Source organism: Dipodomys merriami, unplaced genomic scaffold, assembly GCF_024711535.1.
Source record: "Dipodomys merriami isolate MVZ:Mamm:240054 unplaced genomic scaffold, mDipMer1.0.p SCAF_6, whole genome shotgun sequence".
In the NCBI taxonomy this organism is placed as follows: Eukaryota; Metazoa; Chordata; class Mammalia; order Rodentia; family Heteromyidae; genus Dipodomys; species Dipodomys merriami.
The window spans coordinates 51,042,160-51,061,830 of record NW_027206179.1 but is presented as its reverse complement, the minus strand read 5'-3'; positions in this window follow the sequence as shown (position 1 = coordinate 51,061,830).

Below are 19,671 nucleotides of genomic sequence, written 5' to 3'. Positions count from 1 at the left end.
AGAAAAGTATGGAAGATCCTCAAAACACAAGTATTGTCAATTTTCTTTCCTCTCCTGTTAACACTTGTGTTTTTGCTATTTCTTCTTTCTCTAATTTCATTCTTATCACCATTCCATCTTATATCTCCCCTTAGCTTTCAGTCTTGCTTTTTCTCTTAAGCATTGATTATACCTTCTTTAACCCCACTACTCTTTCATCTTGGTCACTTTTGTTCAATTTACTTCAAATTATTCACTTTTTTATTTTTTTCCACCTTTATATTGATTATATTTTTAATATATGATGAAAAGACAAAAGTAATTGTAAATATTAGATTAGAACAATTTATTTTTTGTGTAGAAAACTTAGACCATATATATTAATGTTAACATTATCTTTAAAGATCATCAACACTAATTAAAGCAAAATGATTTATATCCTTTTAACTTAAAACTTGTCTTTGGAAATAATTATGTGGTGGTCTGGCCAAAGGATAGGATTGAGTTTTTGTGGAGAGTGATATGCCAAAGATCAAATTGACCTCCTTCTCAGTGTTACCCTGCCTGAGCAAATTGGCAACTCATAAATGTTTTGGGTGATGATGCATGCAGAATTCCATGCATTGGAGGCAAGTCGACCTGCTGCTATGTGTGGCCAAAATGTTCCTCTTGCCAGATGCTGAGTCCAGTGTTGTTCCTGGCATGCAGAGCTTTCCCTGGAGCAGAAGATAGTCAAAGACCTTCCTGTGCATATGGAAGGGCATGTTGCTAAATATCATTCTGAGAAATGAAGACGAGAAAACATTTTCTAGTGAATTTTCAGTTCAGGAATCTCACTGTCCGGACGGAGAAGAACATTCATATTTATGTCAGGATTTAGGGCATATCTTTCTAAGCCTCCTCTATTCACAAATAGAGTTAAAATGCTTAATAAGAGGAAGCTAGAAAAAATGAAAGGGAATTTCAGAGATGAAGGCTAAAAGTGATAGTACTAAAACCTGGAAAATCAAAGGAAGCATGCTATTCTATTTATACTATTGGTAGGGTGGGATTTATAGCATGACTTATAAAGAAAACACACTCATTTTTTTCCTATGTGCCAATGAGGCTCATTTGCCGAGAATGGAAGTTGTTTTTCTTTTCCACTACCTTTTTTTTTTTTTTTACATTATCTTCTCTTCTTCTTCCTTTCCTTCATGCTTTTAAAGGGAATGTTTTTGACTGTATATTTGATTACTTACATATGTTAATATCCAATAATATAATGGTCACATTTAAAAGAATATGATCAAAACAAATACTATCCTCAAATTTTAGTATTAGAAGATGCAAATTATTAGCTCAATTTCATTAGCAATTTCATCAACTTGAATTATTCTATATTTTATCTTTTTTGTCAATGCCATATGGCTTTTATAACAATGATATCTCAATCTTATTACTTCTATTGGGGCCATTCTATTTATTTCAATAGATTAATCATAAAGATCTGAAATGTGCAATATGACTGATGTTTAATATGGCTCGGTTAACAGATTTTTAGGAACAATTTGGCTACCTAGATTATTTTAGTCCACTGGATAAAGAAGTACGTCCACTCAATTGAATTTCTTGACACCTCTGGAAATCTCTGACAAAGATTTTCAGAAACAAACATCAATATCCTGCATCTTTACAAAAGTTTGAGGAAAATAAAAAACCTTGTTAGTCATTACTATTATCAATACTGAAAGGAGTCAAAGCTTATCCTTGGCTGAAAAGCTGACATTTATTTTGTCAAGGCAGCTGTTTAAGATGTTTAGCTAAGAGAGTGTATGCATCTGTGTCTATATTGAAGTTTATGATTTTATTGTTTCTAATTTCTAAGTTCAGAACAGGACATTCAGGTACTGGAAAGGAGGTGATAAAAGACCTAATGCTGACGATGGAGATTTGACACATCCCTTTGCTGAAGGGACCCTTTTCCCCTGGAATCTAGTCAGCTCTAATTGCTGGCATCCACGCTGGTCATATAGTACCCATGGTTGAAACTGACCAATCATAGAAATCCCCCAGCCACCTTAATCTAAGAGATGACACTAACTATGAGCGGCATCTGATCTTCATTAACTGGAATTGAAATTTTTTTATACGAATTATAAAATTTGAGATGTAGACATATTTGTCGATCATCTCTCATACTACATGGTTAAGATTTTATGTTGGAGTATTTTCAAAGAATCAACAGATGTAAGCATGGAAATAGCTGAATAGAGGGAAGACAAGCAATCTTCGTAGCACTGAGTTCTGTGCTGTAGTGTCTTCAGCTTGGCTTGTGTAGAAGTGCCTTGAGATATAGAACCACTCCTATATCATTCCTTCCCATGATCCACATCAGAATGAGGTGTCTGATGTCCTTGATCATGGTTTCTATAAAGAAGAAAGATTACACATTTACTTTTCTTTCATCAATTTGTTAAAATGTCAGTTAAATTACCTAGTATCTTATGAAGATTGTTGTTAAACTTCTAGCTTTTGTATATAATTCTAAAAAATAGTATACTTAACTAAATTTCCTTAAATCTTTAAGATATGATTGCCTCTTTAAATATTTCAATTATCCAACAAATCATTACTGAATTCTAAATTATTTCTAAGAATTTGATGTATTAAAACTATAGAAAATTCTTTTACTGCCTGTAGCATGAAAATATTTCTCATTACTTTTAAATTGAGAATCTAGCACAAATCATTATTCAATTGATTAACATGGAGCTTCCAAGCTAGTGAAAGTATTAGGTATTATGTCAAAATTTCTCAGACATATTTGAGATAGTTTAAAATTCCAAACATGAACTCTTTTTTTTTTTTTTGGATCTGGTCGTGGGGCCTGCACTCTGGGCCTGGGTGCTGTCCCTCAGCTCTTCAGCTGAAGGCTAGCGCTCTACCACTTGAGCCACAGTGCCACTTCCGGCTTTTTTCTTTTTGCTTATGTGGTGCTAAGAAATCGAACCCAGGGCCTCATGCATGCAAGGCAAACGCTCTACCACTGAGCCACTTTCCCAGCCCCTCTTTTTTTACTCTTAACTAAAAACATTACTCCCATCATTGCTTTTGAGTTTAAGTTTAAATTTACTGAATGCCAAGTAGATTACATTTCTCAAAAACAAATCAGCATTAGTTAAAAAAAACACAAAGCCTGACTTTATATTGTCTATACAAGATCTATCTTAAGTTGAGAATACAATGGACTGAAAATGAAGGAAAAAATGGTATTCCATGTAGGCTATAACTCTTCCATTAAACGAAGGTGGTTATACTTATATTACTCATAGAATTTTGTACTTGCAAATTCATTGACATATTATTTTCAATAATTTGGGATAAAAGCAGCATACATTTCAAACAGAGGAATGGATATATAAGAATAGGTTTTTAATATTTTTTATTTTTTTATTTTACTCTTTTTTATTATCAAAGTGGTGTACGGAGGTGTTACAGTTACTTAAGGTAATAAATTTGTCTAATTTGTTATCCCTTCCTTCATTTTTCCCCCTACTTTCCATCCTATAAGAATAGTTTTGTTAATACATGAAATAGGGTATGACTTTTAAAGTAATGGAAAACCTCTGATGAGTAACAAACAATATATATGCTAGTAAGTGATATACACCAGTCACAAAGGAATGAATACTACATAACCCCACTCCTATAACATAAACGAAAAGGTAAATTACTTACAAATAAAGGTTAGAATGAATGGTTGCCAAGTTCTGAGAAAAAAAGTTGAGGGAGTTGTTATTTAACAAGTATTAAATTTCAGTTATCCAAGGTCATTAGGTTGTAGATATTTGCTGTAATATCTCAGGCATATAGCACACAAAACTGACCTGAAATTTCTAAAAAGAATAGATCACATATTACATATTCTAATTGGATAGACAAAAAATCTTCATATAGACATTTTACCACCAAAAAAACTACCTCATGCTTTAGAATTAGTGTCTCAGCTGCATTCGGCTTATCTATTCATAATTGTCATTAAATGTTGATGAGGATTTTAATTGGAGTTTGAGATCTGAATCTAACCAAATAAATTTTCCTCATGACTCAATATGTCACATATCTGGGCAGGGAAGGTGGCTTAGTGGTAGAGTGCTTGCCTTGCATGCATAAGGCCTTGGATTCGATTCCTCAGCACCACTTAAGCTGAAAAAACTGGAAGTGGCGCTGTGGCTCAAGTGCTAGAATGTTAGCCTTGAGGTGAAGAGCTGAGGGACAGCACCCAGGCCCAGATTTCAGGCCTCATGACCGACAAAAAAAAAAAAAAGGTCACATATCCTAGCCAACATGAAGTAATTAAGTACAATTAACATGCTTATAATTGAAAATATTGGTTATGAATTGTTATTTTTTGTTGCTACCAAATTTCTCTTTGTTCCAGAAGATTCAAGTTACAGTAAGTTCTTAATTTTCCATGATGAGAAATATTTTTGAGCCAAACATAGCTAATCATTTAGTACTTTTTTTTCTGCCTTTGTTGAAGTAGGATAGATGAAATTAGTTAATCTCAACCAGGTTTCTTTAGCAAGAGACTGTCTTTAACTAGTCACTTTATTTCCATATTTATTTGTTCACTCAAGATCTTTCTCTTTTGTAGAAAAAAAACTTGAGATATATTTGATTGGCATTTGATTAGATTTTTATCATAATGGTATTATCATATAAATTCCATCATTTGAATAAGCTAACTTGAACAGAGTTTCTCTAACTTGGAACAAAAATCCTCATCCAAAAAAATCATGTTATAAAGAGAAATCTTAGCTATAAAATGGGAACCAGGAAATAATGGTGTTTTTGGAGCCAAGGAAAAAACAACTTCTTTCTAATGTTTGCTGTCTTATATATAAACATATTTCAAGAGGACAGAATTTAGGGGAAACTTAAAGATTTTACATTTTTTATTTATTCCAAAGGTTAAAGGCTATTATAAAAATCTGCTTCCTGATTCCAGAGTGATTTTTTTTAAAAACTACCATAAAATTATATCTTAAATAAAGTTTTATTATTATGCATACTCTTCCTGGATGCATATTTATATTTGCCCAGCATGAATTGTTTCCCTCTTTTTATTACTGACTATCAAATTACTCCTTGCCTCAGAAGATTCAAGTTACAGTAAGTTCTTAATTTACAATGGAAAGTCTTTAACAATTCATCACCAATAATTTCAATTATAAGAACATTATTATTTAATTAATTTAGTTCATAGCTGTAGCTATAAAATAGAAATGCCAATTGCTTTCTTATTTTTTCAATCGCATTTTAGCTTGATTAACTTAGAAACAGAAATGGGATCCTTACAATGGGACTGAAATTCCTTTTTTTCCCCTTATGTTGAAGCCTGAACTCCATGGGGGTGCACCTGGGAAGGTATAAAACTTTTGAGATGTACGGCCTTGTGTGTGTGTGTGTGTGTGTGTGTGTGTGTGTGTGTGTGTGTGTGTGTGTGTGTGTGTGTGTGTGTGTGTGTGTGTGTGTGTGTGTGTGTGTGTGTGTGTGTGTGTGTGTGTGTTTAGGTAACCTGAAATTGTTCTCTTGAAGTGGGTACCAGAATCTCAGACTTTTCTCTTTCTCTCTCTTTTCTTTTTTGTCTCATATTATACAGAGTTTAAGCCTGTCACTCATGCTCAGACATAGACTCAAAGCAGAAAGGCCTGTTAATCATTGGCTGAATTGTCCAAAATTATTAGCCAGACTGGAATTTAGAAAACATACAAGTTAGTCATAAATGAAGGCTGTGTGAAGGTATGACCAATGAGAATGGGGTTCCTGGTGGTGATAGAAAAGAGAAGGTAAATGCTTTGCACTTAAAAATTAGGAAAGATAGCCAGTGGCTAATGCCTGTAATCCTAGCTACTCAGGAGGCTGAGATCTGAGGCTCACAGTTCAAAGCCAGCCCAGGCAGGAAAGTCCCTGAGACTCTTATCTACAATAAAAACCACCAGAAAACCAGGAGTGGCACTATGGCTCAAGTGGTAGAGCATTCACCTTGAAGAGTTCATGGACAGTGCCCAGACACAAATTTCAAGCCCTATGACCAACAACAACAATACACACAACAAAAGGAAAGATTTCTAGAGGGTATATTCAGAAAGACGGTGTCCTCAAGTATTACACACTCAGAGATATAGAAATACAAATTTATTTCAAATATTTTTGCACATGGCAGAGTTATCTGAGAAAAACAAAATGTCCATAAAGCCATAAAGCCCAGCACTTCACTGGGCATTGTTTTCTGTCTCTCAGCTGCTGAGATGTTCAGGTGCCACTACCGTTGTAGCATGACATTGGCATTGCACATGGGATGTTGGCTTCACAGGTCTGAAGAATGAAAGCATTGCAGAGTCATGGGAGTTTCCACTGAGATTTCAAATAAAAGCCTAGAAAGCCAGGCAATGCATTTCTTCCTTTAGGAGAGTTCTTGAAAACAGCCACCCTAGGGGGTTTGTGGGAGTGAACCTGAAAATGCAGTGGATAATGAAGCCTATGGAGGTCATAGCCTGAGTGGCTATGTGGGCCAAAATTTCAAAAGGTCATAGGGACAAGGTTTCCCAAACCTTTGGCAGTCCATCTCTTACACACAGAGAAAATAAAAGTTTGCAGGCCATGGAACTTTTGGAATTTTAGAAATATTGTTCCAGGTAAGTTCAACTGAAACACATTAAAAACTCTTTTTTTTTTCATACCTGCTTTTGTTAATTTTGGTGCTAAAGATTACTTGAAAATGCCAATTGATTTAGATAGTCAAGAATTGCTAGGAGCGACAACCTAGAAAAAAAATCACTGTGCTGACAGCATGAAAGACTTTAGGTTAGTTCTTTAGTAAGGATTTCTTCACAAATGCTCAATTGTGTCCATAAATAAAAGGCCATCTTTTGCACTAAAACGGTGTTTGCAGGGAATATGGCAATTGTAGCATGTTTCAGGGCAGTCTAAATTCAGTGCCTTCCTCCTTTCTTGCAGATTGCCTTATGATTCCTGCTGCAAGAACTTGTAGAGATAGCAGGAGATACCACTTTTCTAGATTTCTTGGAAATTTGCATGGAGGAAACTAAGTGAAGTCATATTCACCATGTGCACAGTTCATGACTGCGATGAGGACAATATGAGCCTCAGAGGAAATGATTGTTTCACAACAAGGAACTCATGCATTTCAAATTACTCGACACCTGGGCTTGAAATAGTTCCATACTCCTGTTGGTTAATGCTACTGCTGCAGTACTGGCAAGAAGACTGACAGCTTGAAGGGGCATTCACAAAGTCAGACAGCGTGTTAATTCTGGTAATGTGTTCCCCCCTCCCCACCCTACTGGCATTATTACAAGAAAGAAATTGGCCATACCTTCCTGATTCTGCATCTGGTTTCATGGCAAAAACAATGAGAACAGGGTCTGCATCTAGTTAATAGATTCTAATTCTCATTATTTTTCTCCAACAAGTGCATTTTGGTGAGAATATACAAAACACAGCATATGAGCAGGCACACAATTTGGTCATCTACTTTACTAAACTGTACTATGATCTAAATTCTTGTATTTTTCTGTTATTTTTACTTTGATTCTATGAACCTTGCCTTTGCCTCAGGCAACATTATAGATGACTGTGCAAGGTGATAGCTGACACTCATTTTACTGTGTATGGGTAACATCTTCTACATATTCATTACATACATTGATTACAGATTATTTAAAATGACATTAAGAAACTCCATTTTATTTTCTTTATGCTATCATTGATGCATATATATTTATAATATAGATATGTGTGTGCACATGCACACACACAAGTGCGTGCACACACACAAACACACACACACACACACACACACACACACACACACACACACAGGTCCACAGGTACACTTGAAATACGTAGTTGTAAGTCTTCCAGTTCCCACCTTCTTTCCCAATTACCCTTCTTATGCCCTATACACTGTACTTAAGGCTTATTTTGGATCATTCAACTGCAGCTACACACAATATATTTATACTTACTGGAAAAAACAGAACTGAATCAACTAATCACAGGTCTGAGAAGAAAAAGCAAGACAAACCAACAACCAATGATTGTTCTTCTGAAACCTTAGAGGAAACCTCACTGCAGGGTCTGTAACAATTTTTATCACGTTTTTGAAAACAAGCCTTGCTTTAATCTGCTATTTGGATTCAAACCTGCTTTTGATCCATTAGTCACTTTGAAACTCAACCTTTGTTCAGGCATTCTCTTTAGCCATATTTTCTAAAATTGCTTCCACAGTTCAGAAAGGTGGAGACTTGCAAAAGCAGCGTTTTTCTTAATTTCCCATAGCATAAAAATACATAAAAACTATAAAACTGTCAAATTCAGTTGACTCAGCTCGAAGAAGCCCAATAATTTGGATCAAAGGGAATAGAAAAAAAATGTGTATATCATTAGTTATTTACCATAATAATGCAAACTAATAATTAACCAAAAATTGAAATATTTCTCTACAATACTTTCAATGACTGGCAAACTTTTGGCAATGCGGATCTTATTTTTATATGTTGGAACCAAATAAAATTTTCTTTTACCTTCTGAAAACCGAGAAAGGATGTAAAATAATAAAGAGGACCAAAATGATCACTTTTATTACTTACAATGGCTGTATTGAAGATATATATGTATATCGCCATATGACATTCAAGGGATACTACTTCTTAAATGCCAGAATTCCCAATATGGGGCTATGTAAGGCCGTTCTCTCATCTAAACTAAAGCCCTAGGGCAACAGTGAACCAACCATAACTCTCTCCATGTTTTCCAGTGAGTGTATTAATATGTTTCCTTAGAGAAAGTATGAATGAAAAGAGAAATATATTTCAGAAACACTGCTTGGAATAATGCATCCTCATCAAATCCAGGGGTAGGAGTAATATCTTCATTTCTAACAGTATGAAACATAGTCCTTCAAAGATGCATTACTTCCTTAAGTGAATTTTATTTCCCCTAATAATCTGGATTACATCTTGATGAAGCACTGGTGATTAGCAGCTTCCTGTCCTGCAAATCGCCCAACATTATTTGCACATTACCCGTTAGCTGGGGAGATTCTATGAAAGCATCTCAGCATATGAGTTAGTTTCTCATCTGCAAGTGCTGATTCATCTTGAGCTGCCTGAATTATATTACTGCATCTCAATGATAATATTGTTATCCTCACATAGAAGCCGCAGTACTCAATGCACTTGTTTATTATAAAAGCAGTTCAATGTTCTTATTGGTGCATTATCTAACTACTTTGCATCAGCCTTCAAATTAGAGTTAAATGTTCATATTAGATTCACTTTAGACTTAAATGTTCATATTAGGTTCACTTTATCTTGTCCATGAAGATTTTACCAAATGCTTGAATCTAATTTTCTATGGGGTATGTTTATTTAAATGTACAAAATAAATGATTGGAAAGATGGTTTGGAAATGATTATGCTTAAGAGAAGAAAGAGGAAAAGAATGGACTCAAAATTCAATGTATATTTTATAAAACTAAGAAAAATGAGAGAAGAGGTTATTTGGAGGGATAGGTAAAACCATCAAAAGAGGTCACATTGATAAGTTGCCTTCTATTCACAAACTGCCTTGTTAAATAAAGACAATAAAATATTTTAACAGTAAATAAAAACATTTATTATAATCCACTATCTATTTTTTTGTCTACTGAAAAAGACTATCCTTTTCTGAAAAATTTTATCTTCTATGCTTTCAATAAACACGTAATAAATGTTTAACCTAATGTTTGGTAAGAGGAACATGCAATTTAAAGACAACTCGTGTGCTGTGAATTAGGTCCTTGATGAGAGTTAGTTTTTGTTTTTTTTTTTTTTGATCCGGTCGTGGGGCCTGAACTCTGTGCCTGGGCACTGTCTCTCAGCTCTTCAGCTCAAGGCTAGCACTCTACCACTTGAGCCACAGTGCCACTTCCGGCTTTTTTCTTTTTGCTTATGTGGTGCTGAGGAATCGAACCCAGGGCCTCATGCATGCAAGGCAAGCGCTCTACCACTGAGCCACCTTCCCAGCCCCGAGAGTTAGTTTTTGATGTGTAAACTCGCACCTGATTTCAAATCCTATACTACCCAGCCTGAGAAGTTAACCAGTCCAACATCATTCTAGAGAGCACCAAGTCTGTCAAACCTCAATCAGCCCCACTCTTTCATTAATTCTGAAATTGTAAAGTTCGTTTTTCAACATAGTCCCTTGTCAATCTCATTGTTACAATGGGTCAACCTGTATCCCTATTTAAACATTTTTTTCCCCTTCTCTTCCACCAATTATGCCAATATCAAATACAGTGAAAACAGGGGTTTTACTGTGGGGAGGAACATACAAAGCAACAAAAAAATCACATAGTACTTTATAAATAAGTTAGAAACAATAGCAAGAAAGAAAAAAATCACTCGTGTCCCTATCTTGGGGTTCATTTCACTTTAACTTCATCTTATCTGATCATATGTACATAGTTTTTCACCTTTTTTACTTGTCCCAGACATATACTAGTCATTGAAAATAAGGGAAACCATGGGACCTATGTTTATTTGGGCCTGGCTTACTTCACTTAATGTATTTTTTCTCTATGGAATCTTAATTTATGAGAGAAAATATGACATTTCACAGTATAGAAGATAGAAACACACACACACACACGAATTATAACCAAGGAAGAGAAAATTTTGACAAGCTTAATAGTCACTTATAACCCCTTTATGTAATATTAAATACTGAATAACCAAATCAAGTAAAATTTCGATTTCATTTTCTACTCTACTGCTGCATTCATAAAAACATTGTTTTTTTCTATTTTTGTTGAGAAGACAGCTGTCTTTGAAAGTAACCTACCTTTGTCTTTGGTGGGTTTATTAATTCTTTGGTGTTCTAAAATTTAATACTTTCATGAATTTTTTAAACTGTACTGAATAAGTTTGTTTGCTTTCTTGTTTGGTTAATTAAGCACATTATTGAATCAGGTGTTTTACTACTCTTCTGAACAATTTTCATGCAATCTCTTTTAGAATTGTTACTCTACCTTAATATGCCTTTTGTATTTTGATTCTTTCCATTTTTTGCTATAATTAATTTCCTATGTGGTATTCTGGAAAATTACTTTTCATGTGTTTTCTATTTCATTAATTCTTTGTTCAGTAGTGTCAAATTTTCTGTAGACAAATAAGTTTTCTCTTCCTTTCATCAGTGCGTTTTACTTTTTCAAATATTTCAGATTGCTTTATATCTATCAGTGAGTTTATTTTGAAAGCAATGAAAATATTGATATTGCAGTGCCCATACTCCTAACATTTGTAAGCATATTAAAAGTTTCCATTTGATCCAGAATAGCATAATTTAATAGATTTTCCTGGGAACATCTGTGGCCCTGTTATTTCCTTATTTATTTAATTTTTTCAGAGCTCGGTTCATATTTCAGCACTGTTTTGAAGTCTTTGTTTTCACTCAGTTCTCTTTACCACTCATATTTTCTAGATACCTTTTAACTTCACTTATCACTTAGAACTAAATATCATTGTTTCCTGATAAATTCTTTAAAAGTAGGATGATATCGAATTCCTTCTGTCTCTAGAACTTACATTATCTGACTTGTAGATGAGCTATTAGTGTTTTGATAAATGAGTGCTTCCAGGCTTTAAGATTTTATATTTTGCCTTACTATGCACACAATTTCTACCTGATACTTTCCTACTACAACCTAATTTTCACTCAGCTTTTATTGTTCAAGTAAATTTTTATATCCTCTAGACTACTTTTACTGACCACTCTATTTCTCCATTTTTTCAGATACTTCAACTATAGTAATCACATTGTTACTGATTAGTCATATGTTAAAATATAAGCAATTTGTATTCAATTTTTCTCTCTTCAATTCCTATGTGTGTCCCTAATGACTGGACTGGAATATAAAATGAATACATTTGCAAGTTTGCAAATGTACCCAGTTCTACTCTCACTCCCAATATTTTCCATCTTTGATTTCCTCCAAAACTCCCTCTTAGATTAAGAGAGATGTTATTTAAAAAAAAAAACCTTAGGGAAAATGGCTCAAATTTGTAAAACTAAAATTTACTTGATATGATTACAATTTTAAGCTAACATATGTAGGTTAAAGTAATATTGAATTTTGCCTATAAGCACTTTTTCCATTTGGATGTTAACCAGTGATTATGAAAGAGCCATATGCATTTTAAAATTACACCTCCAATTTTTCTATTTTTCTTTTTTATTAATAAGTTTTTTAATTGTGAAAATACCGTACAGAGTGGTTACAATTACATAAGCAAGGTAATGAGTACATTTCTTATCAAGCATTGTTGCCTCTTCCTTTGTTTCCCCTTCCCATCCCTTCCCGTCTCCCACCTCCTTCCCTCCCACCAAAGTTGTAAAGTTCGTTTTTTCGACATAACATCTTGTACATCTCATTGTTGCAATGGGTGCCATAGTAGTAAATTAATTGCCGTGTTAAGAATGATCAAAAATCATCTATATATTTTGAGACAACAGCTGCTCCTGATCTTATCATTTCTAGGCCTCATAGAAATGACATGCTTTGCTTGGTGTCCCCTGGGTGGAATCTGTGTTACTATGTGTTGCACACTCTGCCTACAGCTTTGGAATCTCCTCCAAGCTAGCCCAGTGTAATTTTATTTCACTTTCTTTTATTGATGTTTATCTTTTTATTTTTTTAGCAGTGTTCAGTTTCCTGTGGTAGTACCACTGAATGTCTTACTTATCATCAACCTGCTCTTAGATGCCAGCTAGCACTCTTTCCTGCTTGGCCCTCTCTTCAGTGTATTCTTGTAAGCTCAGCAAGAGTTTCTGCTGCTGCAACTTGACCTTGTTAAGTATTCAAGCTCACACCCACTGAATTTCTCATAGCCATCCACACATTTGAAGAAGAGATCACTTGATGTGAGGAGAATGTGAACTCTACATTACAGAAACTAGATTACTCAGGGTGCCGAGCTCAGCCGTCCACCAACTGCACCTGCTAAACAATGTGGTTTAAGCATTAAATGCCTCAATTAAAAAATGAAAATAGTAAATAAAATGAATAGTTTGAAAATTGTTCTACCCTATCACTCCAACCCTTAAAATTGGTTAATTTGGAAAACCACAAGGTCTACTTCATTAATGAAATGGAAAATACCTTTAAATCGCTGTACAAAGGGATTTCGGTTGAACATATCAATTTATGTGTACAATGAATCTTGGTCCCTAGATTTTCTTTTTCCTTTGTGAAGACTCTTGTTCTGTTGAAAGCATACTTAAAAATAATCTAATTCAATCAACCCAAATGAATAGAACTCCATTAAATGAGGAGCATATACACCATTTATTTTAGAGCTAAACAGTTATTCAATTATTGATAGAAAAAATCTGCTTACTAAATATAGAATTGTAATCAACCAGTAAGTGATCATATATATGTTTTTAAAACATATCTGCCTTCACTATTGTATTAAACTGAATAAAAGAGCAAAATAGCATATAAAAATGTGTGAAGAAAGTGTTTCGAACATGACATGTAATGTAAAAAGTATATGGTGTGCTGCCTTCTTGACAGGTTCTGTCTCCTGTAGAGAAAGGCATTCTTGTGGTGGAACTTGTTGAATTTCTTTTTTTAACTGTCAAATCCTCAGCATGAAAATAAGACAAAGAAGACTTCTAATTTATCACCAGGACACTTTAATCATAATTTTAATGGCAGAAATATGATTTCTTAAAAAAGAGAACTTTCCTCCATAAGACTAGCTTATTTGTGAAGAATCCAAATACTAAATACATTTTCATTACTTCAATCACTGTAAGATTAAAAAATAAGCATTTTTTCTATCAATGAGTATTTGTCACTTTCAATTTTAATAATTTAGGAATTTAAGGAAGAGAATGGAAATTGTTTTCTGAGATAGTAGTTATAATTATTTGATTTATAACAAAATATTATTTTAGAGTGATTATTTTTCTACCTCTTTTTTGTTTGTTTGTTTGTTTTGGGTTGGTTATGGGCCTAGAACTTTAGGCCTGGGCTCTGTCCCTGAGCTTCTTTTGTTCAAAGCTAGTGTTCTACCACCACTTGAGCCACAGTACCACTTCCAGCTTTTTACTGAGTAGTTTATTGGAGATAAGAACCTTACATACTTTCCTGTCTGAGCAGGCTTCCAACCGTGATCCTCACATCTCAGCTTCATGAGTAGCTAAGATTATAGGTATGAGCCACTGGTACCCCGCTAGAGTGATCAGATTTCAATTGGATATTTTATGCTTAATAATACTTTAATCTCACAGATTAACAAAATAAATATCAGAAAGCTAGACTATGTTGTTAGTGTTGGAGGTGAGGTCAAGTGGAGGGGTACAGATGAGTGGAGAGAGAAAGGATGGGAAAATGAAGTATGTATGTGTGTATATATGTACACATACAACTTACATATACATGTATAATTTATACTGCATATATTATATATATTACACTCATATATGTATATATAAGGGAAATTTGGAAATTGAGGTGCTGGATGGGGTTAGAATAGATGGGGAGAATGAAGAAAGGATTTCATCAAGTTATACTCAAAACCTGACATGTTGAATAGAAACCCTTTGTATAACTAGTTAAACATAATAAAAATAAACTAATGAAAATAATATTCTTATCTTTCTGGGTACAATAGTCTTTTACATTTAGCAGAATTTATCACAGTTTATTGCACGAATAAATGTTTATTTCTGATTTTACATTTCTATTAATAACAAGTTAGAATATTAAGACCATATCATCCTTTGAATAAAATAAAAACATCAAGAAAAATACATTAGTAAAATTGTCTTAACAGTGTGGAAAAACTAACATAATAATGAAAAAAATCACAAGAAAAAGAAAATTAAATAAATAAATACATTCTAACTCTAGTTTTGTCCTTAAGGTATACATCGGTTGAAGGAAATTCAAACTTTCTACTGAGTAAAGGTGATAGAATCAATATCTGAAATAACTAGCAGAGAAAAAAAAGTCACCTAAAACAGCTTTTAGCCCCATTGTTTTGGGACCCCCCCCCCAAGAATAACATCAGAACAAGACTAAAACATAAAACAGCCTTCCCATGGACTTTATTTTTTTATTTATTTTTTGCCTGTACTGGGTCTTGAATTCAGGGTCTGGACACTGTCCCTGAACTTCTTTTGCTCAAGGATAGCACTCTACCCCTTGAGCCACAGCTCCATTTCCAGCTTTTTCTGTTTATGTGGTACTAATGAATTGAACACAGGGCTTCATGCATGTTAGGCAACCACTCTAACATTGAGTCACATTCTCAGCCTCCTCATTGACTCTTTGTTTTGGTTAATCTAAGAAATGATATAATAATAATGAGGTTTACTACTGTGTTAATATTGATTGTAGATTCTTGGCAAAGACAAGTGCCTATATATTATGAAAGAAAAAAAATTTCAACTTGTACAGTATCAAGTTACTATACATGTAATATTTCAAGTTCACTGCTTTTTAAGTTCACTGTTTATCACCTAGTCAGTGACAATTAGACACAAAAGAAAAAAGTTTATCTAAGACATTATGACAGAAAACTTCAGGGGAAAAAGTAATAGAACAAGAAAACTGCAAACAGATCATGAAAGCCTTCAATGATTAGTATGAAAAACAAATTAATAATGCATAAAATAATGTTTAAAAACACAAAAAAGTTTGAAGGTAGCTAAGAAGAAGATAAATCTATGCAAAGATCAGAGCCAATATGGAAAAGAAATAGTAACATTTCTGGCGTGAAGCTTATGATTAGTGAATAAACTGCTTAATAAAGCTAAAGAAAAATAATAAAGTGAAAAAATAATAACACAGAAAAAATCAGGAACATTAAAATACTAAATAGATTTTTTCCCATAAATAATAGCAAAGCCATAGGTATAAGTTGCTTTCCAAATGGGATAACAGACAAGGTCTTACCCTCTTTAGCCTCCAAGGATTACAATTATTTGGTTGGGCCTAAACCAAGTAGATGATTTATTTCTGCCAGATTCATTTTATATGTCATTTATTTGTTTGATTTCTTCCCCAAAAATCTCTTTATGGGTCGCAAGTATACTTCAGTTGTAGAATACAGAGCAGGCATGCATGAAGCCTTGGGATGATCCATAGTACTGCAGAAAAATAAAAGGAGAATTTTCTTATATATCAAAATTTCCAATGTATTCTGAGAAGAATCCTGATTTATTTCTCTATTAATATCAGTACTGACAATATGTTCGGTACTAGAAAACCAAATTTCCATTGGCATCAAAGACTAGATCTTATAATTCTCTTTAAAAATAAAAAAAATGCTGAAATAAGGATACAGGTTGACCCATTGTAACAATGAGATGTAGAAGACACTATGTTGGAAATGAACTTTACAACTTCGGGAGGTCAGGGAGGAGTTATGGAGGTGGGGAGGGAAGGGATGGTAGGGGAAAAACAAAGGAGAAGGTAACAATGCTGAATAGGAAATGTTCTCATTACCTTACTCATGTCACTGAAACCTCTCTGTACAATATCTTTACAATGAAAACTATATACCAAAAAGAAAAAGAAAAAAGAAAAACTGTAAAGCACTAAGTTCTAGGCAAACTAGATAGTGGACTAGGATATCAAAGTGAAAGGATTTGCTTGAGCAATATGGGCAGAAAGGAAAACATATAGCTCATTACTTTCATATTGGGTTTTCTTTTTCTTGGTAAGACTATAAAGGCTCAAAGAACAAAGTAGAAGTGCGGACAAATTCCACTCCAGTTCAATCCTGTAAATATTCTATAACAAATAGATTTATGTGAACATAAAAGTCAAATGAAGTCGATACTATTAAGTCATGTAAAGCGTAATTATAATCAGTTCAATTTTCACACAGGGGTATCATTTATTTTGCCATATAAAAGAAATGTAAGACAATTAAGTGTTTCCAAATTATTTGATGGGAGAGAACATACAATAGAGCAATCCATTGCTTACTAATGAAGTTACATTGCATAAAGAAGTTCCTCCAAGGAATTTTCTTTTGAAATAGTATTTATGTACAATTTAGCAGAGGTGAACATTGATTGCTTATCTCAATTGTAAATTTAGCAAGTTCCCCAGAGGAAAAAGTACATAGATCATTTGACTGAATTGTTGTGGCCTATGGGTGGTTTGGAATTATGATAAAAGGCAGTGTAAAAATAGAAAGCATGTGACTTTGGTTTACTTTAATGGAAGGATGATAATTTATTTTTTCTCTAAAAAGTCAATGAAATTTACATTTTTGCTTCCAAATTGTCAGTGATGAAGGAGGAATTAATCATCTTGTTAAAAGTATTAGTGCTATATATATATATATATATATATATATATATATAGAGAGAGAGAGAGAGAGAGAGAGAGAGAGAGAGAGAGAGAGATGTTTTACATTGTCTGTTTTAACCCATTTATTCAAAATGAGCATCCATTACTTAGTCAAACATATTTGAAGAAGAGGAATAAATGAGAAATGTCAACTTGTATTTATCTAATTTGGGGAGAGGAAGGGGGATAACAAAATGCTGAAATGAGGACACAGGATGACTCCTTGCAACTATGAGACTCAAGGCACTATGTTGGAAATGAAATTTACAACTTTGGTGGGGAAAGGAGAGAGGAAGTGTGGGGGTGAGGGATAATAGGAGAAAAACAAAGGGGGATAACAAAGCTTGATAAGAAATATATTCATTACCTTACTCATGTAACTGTAACCCTTCTGTACAGCATCTTTACAATTAAAAACAATTACTGGTGTTGTTAACTCTATGTGTGAATATCAATAAAAAAGGTAGTTGTGAGCTAGGTGTGGGTGGCTCATTCCTATAATACTAGCTACTCAGGAGGCTGAGATCTGAGGATTCACTTTAGAAGCCAGCCTAGGCAAGAAAGTCCATGAGACTCTTTTTTTTTTTTTTTTTGTCGGTGGTGGGGCTTGAATTCTGGGCCTAGGCACTGTCCCTCAGTTCTTCAGCTCAAGGCGAGTACTCTACCGCTTGAGCTACAGGGCCACTGCCAGTTTCCTAGTGGTTTATTGGAGATAAGAATCTCACTGACTTTCCTGCCCAGGCTGGCTTTGAACCTCGATCCTCAGATCTCAGCATTCTGAGTAACTAGGATTACAGGCGTGAGCCACCGGCACCTGCTTTCAGGATACTCTTATCTTCAATTAATCACCGAAAAACCCAGAAGTGGTGCTGTGACTCAAAGTGGTAGAACACTAACCTTGAACAAAAAGGCTCAGAAACAGCATCCAGCCCCTGAGTTCAATCACCACTACTGACCAAAATACATAAATAAATAAATGGAAAGATAATTACAATGTGCTATAATACAGACAGATGGCTTATATAGAAATGCACAGAATCATATGTCATGTCTCACTCTTGATAGCTACAAATTGGTTGTTATCAAAGCCACAGATTATTATCTACTCTCCTAAATAAACTCTATTTCATATTTGTTTCTGAGAAAAATAACTACTTTTCATGGTGTCATGAAATTTTCTATATAATGAGAAACATAGAACAGGCAATAACTAATAATAATACTGTTATGAATGCAGTCTTTGAAAAAATTGGAAAGTCATTTGTTGACATGCATAGACAAGGAAGTTAAGTAATTGAATTGGGAATAGACTAAGCCTTTAATCAGAAGGGTGATGTTTCACATAGACAAAAGTTGGAAGAATCCAAATAATAAAGCATCTGCCCCACACGTACTTTATGCTGGGATGGAAAAAGAGATTGCGTAATTAATCAGCAAAGAAAGTGTGGTGAGATTAGATCTTAAAGAAACAGAGTAAGAGGCGTTCCAAACATGATTGGAAATGTACTGTATTCATCAGCCTCACATTATTGCAGGAAAATGCTGGAGATGATTGCCATATAAAATAAGAAGATACTTAAGATCATGATAAGATATTTTTTATTTTTCCTCATAATTTTGGATTATTTGTGTCTGAGATTTCATGGGCCAATTATTACTTTGTGCCTTTGGAAGGAAGCATGTGGTACATGCACCACAAACCTCATTGTCAGGAAACAAAATCAAGGAGAGGTAGAGACTGAGAACTCACAATCTCTTTCAAGACACTTGGTTACTTAAGGACCTCCCACAAGGCCCAAACCTCTAAAGTTCCCACCACCTCATGAGAATAACCACTCTTTCACAAGCAGACTTTGGGGTTCATGCAAATATAAAAGATAAAATATAAACATATATATAGTATATATATATATAATATATATATAATAAATATATAAAATATAACAGAATTTGTAGCCCACATAAAGGGTGTAAAAGTTATTCCAAGTTCTATGGTAAGTCGATAAAAGAGACATATAAGTCTTGGCTAGGTTCAATTTATGACTTGAATAAAGAGATGAGACCTACGCTGCATGCATTTTATAGGTTGTTAGCTTCCTGAGGGTGGAGAACAAAAATAGAAATCAGGGCATCAATAAGAAGTCTGTGGCAAAAATTTAGCCTGAATTATAATTGTAGGAGGAAGGTCAGGAGACAAGTAGATTTGAGATTAGCAAAAGCTTCTGGTGTTTTGGATAAAAGAGAACAATGAGCTAAGAAAGTCTTTC